We start from the raw sequence: 12,077 nt of genomic DNA, 5'->3' as shown, positions 1-12,077 counted from the left end.
TACTTCCGTGAAAGCGGTGTGATGATTTTTACGGTAAAGGAGAGCTGCAGTAGGAGTGACGTTCACAAATCGTAACCTTTCAGTCAAAATGACTTATGCCTAAACATGTCGGGAAGTGGGACAGAACCTGCAGATTGCAAACTTTTCTCAGAGCAATGCAAGTCTGAGGGATGTGCTTGACCTTGCATGTGACAAGCATATAACTCATGCAACATGTTCCTTTCATGGCGAGGTCGTAACTAACGGCCTGCTGTAGACTAATCTGAAACAGTGTGGTCACTTAGAATGTGCACAGATATAGCTAATAATGCACTTATGAGTTATCATTATTGGTTTTCAGCATCCAAAGCCACTCACTGGCATGAAGTGAAAAGAATTAGGGAATTATATAATCCTTATGACGAGGCTATTGCGTAAGGCCTCTTGTGGGTCTGACGGTGCAGCGGAGACCTGCTGTCCAAAGCTACCCGCCATTTACTCAATGATAGCAGATGAGGACTTGTTGCACAGGTGGCAAAATGCAGATTGTCATTGAACATGTTGCCATATATCCTAAGTGAAATTCTGGGTGCAAAAATGGTAACCTGACTTCAGCCAATAGCTTACACACTTACCGAAACCTTCTGAATGTGTGAAAAGGGGATACCCGGCTAGTGAAAACTGTAAACTGCTGCAGTGATCAACAGAGATTACCATATGTGATGTGGAGTTTACTGGTTTCATTGGTTTCATTTAATACTTTTTCTTACTTTTGCAGCTTGGATTTTAATATTATTGTTGACAACAAAACTTCTGACAGCTAAACATAACTATAAAAAACAATACATAAAAAACAATATAAGAATATAATAAAGGATAAAATACTCTCAAAACTGCTCTGCCTGTTGGTATTCAATTTAAGCATAGTTTATTTTTGAACTACAATAACCCACATGCAAACAAACAAACACGCACCGACACCCGTACACCCACATACTCAACCCCCCCCCACACACACACACACACACAAACAAACACCTGCTGACACTCGTTTTGGCTCTATCTTTGACAGCTGAGTCTCATGACACTCATGGGAGGAATAGGAGCATCAAGCAGGTACAATGTGTTGGACAAGATCCAGGTTTTTTCCATTACCCACGCTTTCATGAAGAAAATATTCATTCACAGTGGGTGTGTTTAGTCAAACAAGCAGCCACAAAATCCGCCACAGTTAATTGTGTGTGCTTGTTTACATCTGCATTGTTAGTTTATTTAATGCCTGTTTATGCTGATATAGCTACGTTTATGCGTGAAATTCAGTTTTCTGAACATTATCATAGTGGCAGAATACATTTAGAGTTTTGCAATCTCCTCCCTGTATATCTGTCAATAACTGGTTGTCTATTCATGCCGCTGACCTTTGTCCTTCTGGCTCAGGCTCCTCTGACCTTGAAAAGTACATCCAGAGCCAGGAAACAAAAGTGATACCTACTTTATGCTTATTGTTGGCTGTTGACCATCAGCACCTTGTACTGAGAGGACTTGGCTCTGTGTGGTGTTGCAGTGTTGCCTATAATGGAGGTTCATCTGCCACTGAGCCACTACAGTTGAAACAAAGCCTCCCTGACTTCCATTTATGATGCCTCTATGCATCATAACAAGGCCTTGCTCAGAAACAGTGCTAATATCTCTGCCTTTTTTTTTATCGCTTTCCCTTTCTAAATGTTTCCCTTTCACTCTTCCTTGACCTCCTGAACATTTTTTTTTCTTTGTTCTGTCTGGTTATTGTTCTGCAGGATCATTGCCAAGTCTCCTCTCAAATTACAACATTGCAATGAGTGAAGCCTGGAAAGTAATGATAAAATAAGAACATAGTCAAACATCAAAACATGCGCAATTTCAAGAATGGACAATTTGAAGGACGGGGGATACTTGAGATGGGCTTGTTTATGAAGACAGCTGAGGAGAGAGAGATACCTCTGAACTATGTCCAGCCCTTCAGTGATGAAGGTTACCACCAAGCTGGTCTTGCCAGACAGTTAACAACACTGAGGACCACCAACTGTAAATCTAGGACAGTCCATCTCTTATATCTGTAGATGTCTGCCAAACAACATAGAATACCATGTTTCACTTGTACAGTTACACACTTTCACACCTCGGAGTTTGGACGCTGACGTGATCATTTCCTACCCACCCTATTTCCTCCCTTCCTTCAGGGATTCCTTTTGACCACAAGCCTGTTTCTATAACCTGCTCCGCTGCTGGCTCCATTTTCAAAAAACGAATTGCAAAGTCAATGTTGTTAACCTGTTTTTGTGAATGGAGCTGACTTCTTTCCACTGAACGTGTGGCACATGTGCCCCCTGAGGACGAAGCAGCTTCCCAACTAAAAGAGCCAAGAAAGGCCCACAGCTAGGGTTACTATAACGATATCGGGGCAACCAGCAACGTCATCTCCTGTGTTGATCCCTCTGGAAGAGAGACAGAGAAAATTGGAATCAAACTCTTGTTGTTTGTTCAGTGTCCAAAGATAAATGAGGGTGGTGAGAATATTGCATGTTTATTTTAAGGTATCATTTTTGACAAACAAGTGGGAAATGCACAGCCTCCATGCTCCTTCATGTCTGTTACTCCCTTTAACTGTAACAGCTTTTCCTCTATTATTTTGTTATGATAAGGCAGATATGATGTGCATTGTATCAGAGCAAGTTAGGAGCTGATTTTCCTTTGCAGATCAAGGTTACATTTCTGCAAAAGTGAACTCGGGTTCAACCATTTAACTGCAAAATGACATATCCATCAGCCTCCTCATCGATATGTATCTTTTGTCATTGTGAGCATAGCATGCTTATGTGAGCATTTAGTTCAACGATTGTGCTGTTACAGCCTCACGCCTAGAGCTTTAAGTGCATCGTTCCTATAGGGACAGATTTCAATCACTTTTCCTTTATTTTGCATTTGATTGTGCCACCCATCTTGTTGAAGTTAATTTTATATATTTATTTCTTGTTAAACACTTTTAGAGTCATGCTTCCTTGATGCATTTATTTGTTTCATTTTTCATCAACAAAATGCACATAACTTTTTGTTTTATTTAACATTTTTCAAGACCTTTCAGCATGAGGTTTTAACATGTAATTTTACAACAGAGCACATTTTTGTCAGTGTGCTTGGATTTTGAATGCACCTTAATGAGTGGTATTTGCATTTTAATTATGCTAGGAGTCTGCCTACATCAGGTAGAAATTGTGTCAAAGTTAGAGATTGCAGTACAAGCCAAGATAGCTGTCTCCTAATGTAACTGTTAATCATGGGATTGAGGAAGTAGGATTTCCAGCAGCACACACACATACACACACACACGCACACACGCACACACACACAAAATTGGGCACAAAGTGAATGCGATCATCCTTCTACCCACTTTAGATTTAATTCACACAGAACAAGATTAGAGGATCCAATCAGTGGTGACATTGAGCTGAGCACCCTGCGGAATGGGACACCAGGGAGGCCTCATCATCCTCACAGCTCCACTCTACTGCATCAAGCCAATCAAATCCCCTCCAGACCAAGCAGATGGTCAATATCATCTTCTCCCTCTTCTACATGAGATTATCTCCTCAGCCCTTACGGGTGGCGACATTGGCCTTTCTGCCATCCGTCTGCGTGATGCTGAGTTTCCCATGGTGTCAAGCTACCTGAGACCTAAAATGTACAGGTGTGTATGGGATTCATGACGTTTAGAATGTTTAATTAAATAATAATAAAAAAGTTATATGCCAAATAATTCGTGTTTTGAGAAAACAAATTAGAAAGTTGACACATGACTAAATGTTTCTATTAAAGGACATAGACAAAGAATTACATCATTCTAAAAATAGCAAATTATTTCTTCAGGCTGCTCAGAATGCAATTCCACACAACAAGAAGATTATTTCTTACGTCACAACATAATTTTCCCTCCTGTCCTGAGATTACAGAGGTGGATTATGCTCGGTTTAAGCACGTCTGTTCAAATGTAAACAATGCAGCAAAAGCTCTGAATGAAATTAAATTTGATATCTGATTAGATAGGGAGACAGGGAGTAGGCAAAGGGTAATGATCGAAATCAAACTCAGGGGTTTATGTCAGGCATATTATATCACCAGCATTATATTCCTTGAGGCAATATAAAGCTACAACATTGCCTGATACGTATATTGTAATTTACAACAATAAAACATGTCTGGAGTATCATCAACTCTTCTGGTGCAATTACAAAAGAAAGGTTAGGTTCTGCTGTGTGATCTATTTAATGCGGTGAACAAGAACCAAAAGTGTAATGGAAGCCATCTCTAGTCTATAAATCACTGAAAACATAGCAAGTTTTCCATGTACACTGAGAGGAACAGGTAATGGGAGAAGAGCAGTGTGCCACTTAAGGACATGCTCCTGCCAGAGAGAGGGCTCAGTGTTACACCTGTGTGCTCAGGTAATCAATGTTGTATTCTGAACTCTTGACTTCCCTCATTACTCACAACCGAAGACAAGCTGAACAATGACCTGCCAATTAAAAGTGAAGCTGTTGATATCATGATGAAAAACACAAGTGTCGGGCCTGAATATTGGTGGAAATCATGCTCTAGTCATGCTGTGGCATGGTGTGCGAGTGAAGCTCTGTGGTTCTTTGCCAATTTGAAATATTACTTTGAAAAGGAGACACAGCATTCGACACCATCCCTTTTTACGGAAACCAGGATTATTTGTGACTTTAAGACATTCGCAGACTTGAAAATAATCTGGATAAAAAGTCAAACGCTTTAGCAAGTCTATCACTTCGTGTAAATCCTGTAAGACCTCGGGAAGATTACCTGCTTGTTGGCTTTATTCCTGCAAGGAAGTCATATGATTGTAAAGACAGAGCTTTCACTTTTCCAGGATGGAACTTAATCCTAAAGATACTAACATATTTACGACATTTTCCTCTATTACTGGAACACTCTTTAGTCAGCCTCAAACATGCTTAGGCAAACTTTTAATATTCTTTTGGTTCCTCTGTACTAGTGCAGATGTCTTTTCTTACCTGGTCAAATTAATTTCAGTCAGCAGAAAACCCAGTCCCAGTGGACTGGTGGCCCTAACCTGTTTACCATCAGCAAGAGAAAGTTTTCTAATCCAGCCAAAGGGCAGTTTCTTCCAGGAAAAGACACCTGAGCTAAGTGTTAACTGCTAACAGAAAATCCGTCTCCTGAAGTTGCCCTTGCTGTCATTACAGCAAATTAGTCTAATGATAAGGGTTAGGACAACACCAGAATGCTGATAATTTTATAGTTTCTGCCACATGTATTTAATCTAAAAACAAACTTAAAAATGCAACAAAACATAATATCACATTTTTGACATGACTTCAAAAATGTTACTCTATCAGATTCTGTTTGAAATGTATGTTCATTGTTAAACTGTTGTGGACTACAATTCTGGCCATAACTTATATTTTGCCATTAAGCACAATGTAATCACTGGTTAACCTGACTGCACAACTTCAACATGTCACGCTACAGTATGATGCAAACGTATTATAAGAGTAGCTGTATAAAAAGACTGAATCCTCAGAGGAACAAAGTGATAGCTGCATGAACAGATAAGGCTTCATCACATTCAGAAAGCTTGGAGAGGCGTATATATAAAATGGAGCCCCAGCATTCAGAAGCTTTTTTTGTCCTGGTTGTTCTGCGTAAACAGGCACAGACTTGCAGAGATGCAGCCTTGATGAGAAGCATCTCTCTACACTCTCTCTCACTGGGGACGACCATGTTTCCATTAGACCAGCTGAGCTCTGAATGCATCAGCTCTCCTTAAGGAAAACAGCCCGGGTCAGCGGGGCACTGCTCTGTGCTTATCATCTCCTCTGCTACAAGCTTAACTCCCCGAGATCAGAAAGCAGAAGCAATGTGATGGCAAAAAAGAAAAAAAACACTAACTTGATGACCTCACTCCAGTGTCAACAGTAACAGGTGTGTGGAGGCAGGAGAAATACTGTTTACATTGACTGTAATATGTCCTAGAGCAGGATCTCTCTTCAATGGGAAGTTATGGCAGATATATTACAGTATGCTGTATGACTAGGCCTAATGGGTTTCTGAAACACATTTCTAGAAATCAGATCACCTTTCTATGTTGGCCTCTGCAGTAGTGGTTTGATGGTTTTTGTTTTATTATAGCAACTTAGTTTTTCAGATAAGAAATTATAGGTAATTATATTCCACATCTTGAGGGGATAACAAGGCATCTTGTCACAGAGGTAAGGAGACACACTGATTATATCTTTAACACCAGAGGGCGTTATCAAATCACTTTCACTGTAAAAAGTGTATTTGAAACCTAAACCACAGTTCTGTACTTAAGCTAGCTTGTGGTGTACCTAGCATTAGCACATGTCACTAAGGGGTAAATTAATTGACTATCATCTTTTCATCTTAGTTTAGCATAATACCATGCTCAGCCTCTTTTTGCTAGCTCTAGAAAAGTGTAGTTGAGACAGCTAACAATGCTAGCATGTTGATGTTTAGCAGGTATACCTTTTTTCTTGTTGCATTTTTTGTTACAATGCAGTGTAGGCTTAGCCTATTTGGGCTTTAACCAAAGTATTGAGTGAATTGAAAATTTAGCCTGGGTTGGCACTAGATCTAGTCATGTCAGGAGATTGAATGTGTGTAGGCAAGTGGGCAACCACATGCAATCCATCCAATAATTATTAACATATGTTAGTCTGGGCTAAAGTGACCAAAAAACTAACATTGCTGTCTCTTGAGACACACAACTACTATGGTTCAAAAGTAAAAATGTTGTCTCTGTACAATGCCGTAGGCAAAATACAAATCTGGTGCATTAATTTGTGTTGACAATATTCTAGAAGGCCTACTTTAAATAGTCGTAGAGTGGTGTGCAGCAGTGTGAGTAGTCTCTCTGCTCATTTGCCCACAACAAAACTGATGGATCAATAGATGCTTGTCAGTAATGTTGGAGGTCATCAATGCAAACACGGTACATTTATGTAATCAGGCAAATGGGAAATGTGCTGTAAAAAAAATCCTTATTTTCTTCTTTAGATCTGTCTAAAAACTGAACCATGCAACATAAAATAGACTTGAAAGGACTTCCACTGAGAAGAAACAAACTGTCTTGTCCAAAAAATACTCATGATGATATTTGACCAGATTTGGAAGTTGAAGGCTTTGCTTTCTGCTGTGGTTTGACAGGAGGGAGTGCCTTTCCTTGCTGCAGCTGTTCCACTTGTTGACATCGGCCTACTGCACTTCTTCTCTGGCAATGATATTACATTTCACCTTCTTTGGCTCTCCCAAGGTTTAAAATAGTCCTAACTTTTCCAAATCATGCAGTAAACAACACCTCCTTGTTCAGCCTGCAGTATCCCTTGAATGCAATCTTCATAGCAACAATCTTATTATTGATGTATATATAAATATGTATATATATATATTTATATTCTCTATTAATGTTTCATACTGTATATGGTAGTTTAGTTATTTATCTCCTATGAGTGGTCTTCAGTTAATCACTTGACTGAACATAAAGTCAGGAGGCTTTTATATGCTAAGTAGTGCAGGACACCGACACGACACACACAAAGCCAGCACGCACACCCACCGGCGCGCGGGCGGGCACGGGCACGGGCGGGCGGGCACACACACACACACACACACACACACACACACACACACACACACACACACACACACACACACACACACACACACACACACACACACACACACACACACACACACACACACACACACACACACACACACACACACACACACACACACACACACACACACGTCCATTTTGAAGCTTTATCTGGCACAATAAATATATATTTACAGGGACAGACAGGTCTACTCTCAGGCTTTGCATTTGCATTGTGACTTATGATTGATGCTTTGCCACCAATGTTTTTGGGTTAAAATGACAAATCTGTTCAAGTATCACCTTTAACTCGAGAGGAAAGAACTACCATATACAGAGGGATTAGTTTACCTGCTGTGCTGGATTGTTAGGGTGTAATACTAGAGTGCTGTATTTCCACTGAGTTCAGACTACTCTGAAGTTTGGGGATATCAATTTAAAGTACAGGGTACTCTCAAGCTATCAAGATTAAGGAATTTCTCTTAAGCACTTCTCGTGATTAAAGATGTCCTTTACTACTTCCATCCAATGAAATCCAGCTTTGGCTGCATTTGCTGATACCAAGTAGGAGCTGTATCATAACTGTAACATGCGTTGCCAAGTGGGTTAAGAAGTCTAAAAATAAATACAACAGCACACATTCCCAGGCCACTTTTTATTCCCCAAGATGTCACTAAATGGTTATTATGCAATTACCTCATTCTGTATAGGTTGCTCTGAGACATCCTTTTCTGCAACAGATTTATTCATGGTCTTCTGCTTTGTCACCCAACCCTTTGAATCCAGAGAGCACAGCACTACCCTGAAGGCTTTGGATAGAGGGAAGGAAGTTTACGCCCAACATTGCAGAACTACACTTTCAGTTACACTAGCATCAGCATTACAGCACCAGCCTTGTATTAAAAAACGCTTATAATCAAACCTGTTCATTATGTATAGCTGCAGCACCTGACCTTCAATAAATCACTTAAATGATATCCTTTGTCATATTTATCCAATCTCAATATATCAATTCCAGACACATCTTCTACAGTGGTATGCAAAAGTTTGGGCACCCCTCTGAGATTTCATGACAATTTGCTTTTCCTTTATAATAGAAGATCACAGCAACAACATTTGTTTTCCTACAAAGATGTAGACGTTTTAGTGTTTTCCAGACCAAAATTCTTAGGGTAGCATTACATAGTTTTATTATAATAAAATAAAATGCAAAAAATGGGATGTGCAAAAGTTTGGGCACCCTTATAAATAGCATTCATTTCAACACCTGTACGGATTTATAGCTGACAGGTTGCTGCACAAAATTGCTTTGATTAGCTCATTAGACCTTCAATTACAAAGACAGGTGGAACCAATCATGAAAAAGGCTATTTAACATAGGTAATAGCTGGCTGTGCCTGGCCTAGGTTCTTTCTTATGGAGTGGCAAGATGGGGACCTCAAAACAACTCTCCACTGACCTGAAAGCTAAGATAATCCAACATTATAAATTAGGAGAAGGGTACAAAAAATTATCTGACAGGTTTAAACTGTCTGTCTCCACAGTCAGAAACGTAGTTGTGAAATGGAAGGCCACAGGAACAGTCCGTGTGAAGGAAAGATGTGGTAGGCCGACAAAAATAGGGGAAAGGCACAGGCGAAGGATGGTGAAAATGGTCACAGAGAAGCCACAGACCACCTCCAGAGAACTACAACAACATCTGGCTGCTGATGGTGTAGTTGTTCACCGTTCCACAATCCAGCGTACTTTGCACCAGGAAGAGCTCATTGGAAGGGTGATGTGCAAAAAGCCTTTCCTGAGTGTTAATCACAAGAAGAGTCGCATGAGGTATGCAAAAGCACATCTGGACAAGCCAGAAGCATTTTGGAACAAAATACTGTGGTCAGATGAGACCAAGATTGAGTTATTTGGTCATAACATGAACAGGTATGCATGGCGAAAAAAACACACTGCATTCAATGAAAAGAACTTGTTGCCCACTGTAAAATTTGGTGGAGGATCTATCATGTTATGGGGCTGTGTGGCTAGCACAGGTACTGGAAAACTTGTTAAAGTTGAGGGCCACATGAATTCCTTACAGTACCAGGAGATTCTTGACAAGAATGTTCTAGAGTCAGTCACAAAGTTGAAGCTACGCCGGGGTTGGATTTTTCAGCAGGACAATGATCCTAAGCACCGATCAAAATCCACCAAGGAATTCATGCAGAAGCACAGGTACAATGTTCTGGAATGGCCATCCCAGTCCCCAGACCTTAACATCATTGAAAATGTATGGATTTATTTGAAGAAGGCTGTCCATGCACGGAGGCCAAGAAACCTGACTGAACTGGAGACGTTTTGTGTGGAAGAATGGGCCAAAATACCACCTGCCAGGCTTAAGGGACTTGTCTGTGGCTACAGGAGGCGTCTACAGGCCGTTATTGCAGCAAAAGGAGGCAATACTAAATATTAATGGAATTATTTCTTAGGGGTGCCCAAATTTATGCACATGCCTATTTTTGTTTGAATGCACATAAACATGTTTCTGTTTGACCAATAAAAGTTATTTCACTACTGAGATGTTTCTGTTACCATAAGGTATAACATATGTTAAAATGAAGTTGCTGCTTCAAAAGCTCAGCAAGTGACAAACTGATGCAGTGGTTTTCCTAAGGGGTGCCCAAACTTTTGCATACCACTGTAAATATGGAGAATCTCATTCAATTTTGCAGAAATAAAGAAACGTACTTCCTTAAAATCATGCAATACAACACAAACGGGAAGAAGTTTTCATCTTTAACTTAAGTATGAGCATTTCTTAAAAGTAGTAAAAAACACCTTCTTCTGGGGCCCTGATTTTTGTTGCCAATTACATGGTGATTTAAAGTCAATATAATTAGTAGTATTTGAAGTATTTCAATTATTATTTTCTCCATTTGAACAATTGAAAAAAAGATGTCTGCTTGGATAAAATGTTCGGGAAAATAAGCATGTTTGCGTATATACAGTCTGTGTTGCGTATACTTGCGAAGCAGTTTCAGTAGACGGACAGCTGTAATGAGACTACTCAAAACAACTCCATGTCAATTCCACTGCCACTCCCACACCAAGAATGACAGAGCAATAGGCAGTCCATCTATAGTTAAGCATGTTGCATAATGTTGTGCAGTGTCAGCCGAGGTCCTAATCAGATCCGGTTCCATAAATGCTCTTTCACCCTCTTCAGAAGAAGGGACCCCATTCTAAGTTTCCAACACAGCCCACCCTGAAGAAGAGAAACTTATACGTTGCTATCTGCTGCTTGTAAGTCTGCCATCTAAGGGCATGGTGAGGGTCATGCTTTCCTTGGCAAGAAACATAAAGAGAGAGGGGAAAGGGATTCAGAATCATGGAAGGTTGATGGGGGAAGATGTACAAGTACAACTCTATGACAAGTTGCCCCACAACCTGCACATTTAAAAAGTCCACAATTATTAAAATTGGGACATTGCATTCATCAGCGGGATGATTGTATGAAACATTGTTTGGCACCCTAATGAGCTGCAAATGTTTCCCTTAATTTCCATCTCCAGGACGTAAGCAGGTCAGGAGATCGTGAGATTTGGCAAAACACTAAGGAAACAATTCCAAAATGGAGAGCACATATTTACCATGTCTTGTCTGGCACTCATCTGTCAATTTGTAGGTCCCTCGGGGTAAGAGCAAACGGAGTTCCCAAACTTAACTGAGAAAAAACAAGCACAAATGTAATCACTTGTACTCTATTGTTAGATCAGACCTGCCTGAGAAAAAAAAAATACAGTCAAGGCTGAGTGGATAGGACTAAACAGCCATGGTTTGCTTCACTATCCCGTTAAATCAAAAGAGATGATTGAATTCAAAAGGGTGTGATAACTAGCTACAGTATCATCTTTCTGTCTGTTATGCAGCTGTTTAAGACCTATAACAGACTGCTGTCATGCTGTTGTTGCACTTCAATCTTGGAATAATTAGGGTTCAATGGGCTGTCAAAAAGATGGAATACATATTCCACTGTGTATTTTAGTTTATAGTATACTGAATTTGATGCATAAACGTGAAAGTGGCATTTACTGCTAGGCTGCAAGGCTAATTTCAACTATCTTCTATAATGTTGGGTAGTTCAATTGGATTTTATAAGCTATTGAATAAAGATGTATCTTCTGTTGTGTAAAGTATAAAGTACCTTATAATTTGGAATAAGTCAAGAAAAGCGAAAGGCCCTAACGTATCTCTGATCTGTACTTGAGTTGAGTACTTCAGTTAAGTGCGTTGCATTTTGACCATTCTTTGTAATGTTCAAAATAAGGCACAATTACCCAACCCTTTCACTGCTACACTGCCAAGTTGCTAAAATCCCCACTTGCAGTTTAGAGAGGTTTGATTCACTTCTGCATCACAGTCC

The sequence above is a fragment of the Eleginops maclovinus genome, chromosome 16 (genome assembly GCF_036324505.1).
Source record: "Eleginops maclovinus isolate JMC-PN-2008 ecotype Puerto Natales chromosome 16, JC_Emac_rtc_rv5, whole genome shotgun sequence".
Taxonomy (NCBI): Eukaryota; Metazoa; Chordata; class Actinopteri; order Perciformes; family Eleginopidae; genus Eleginops; species Eleginops maclovinus.
Note: the sequence above shows the minus strand (reverse complement) of the source record.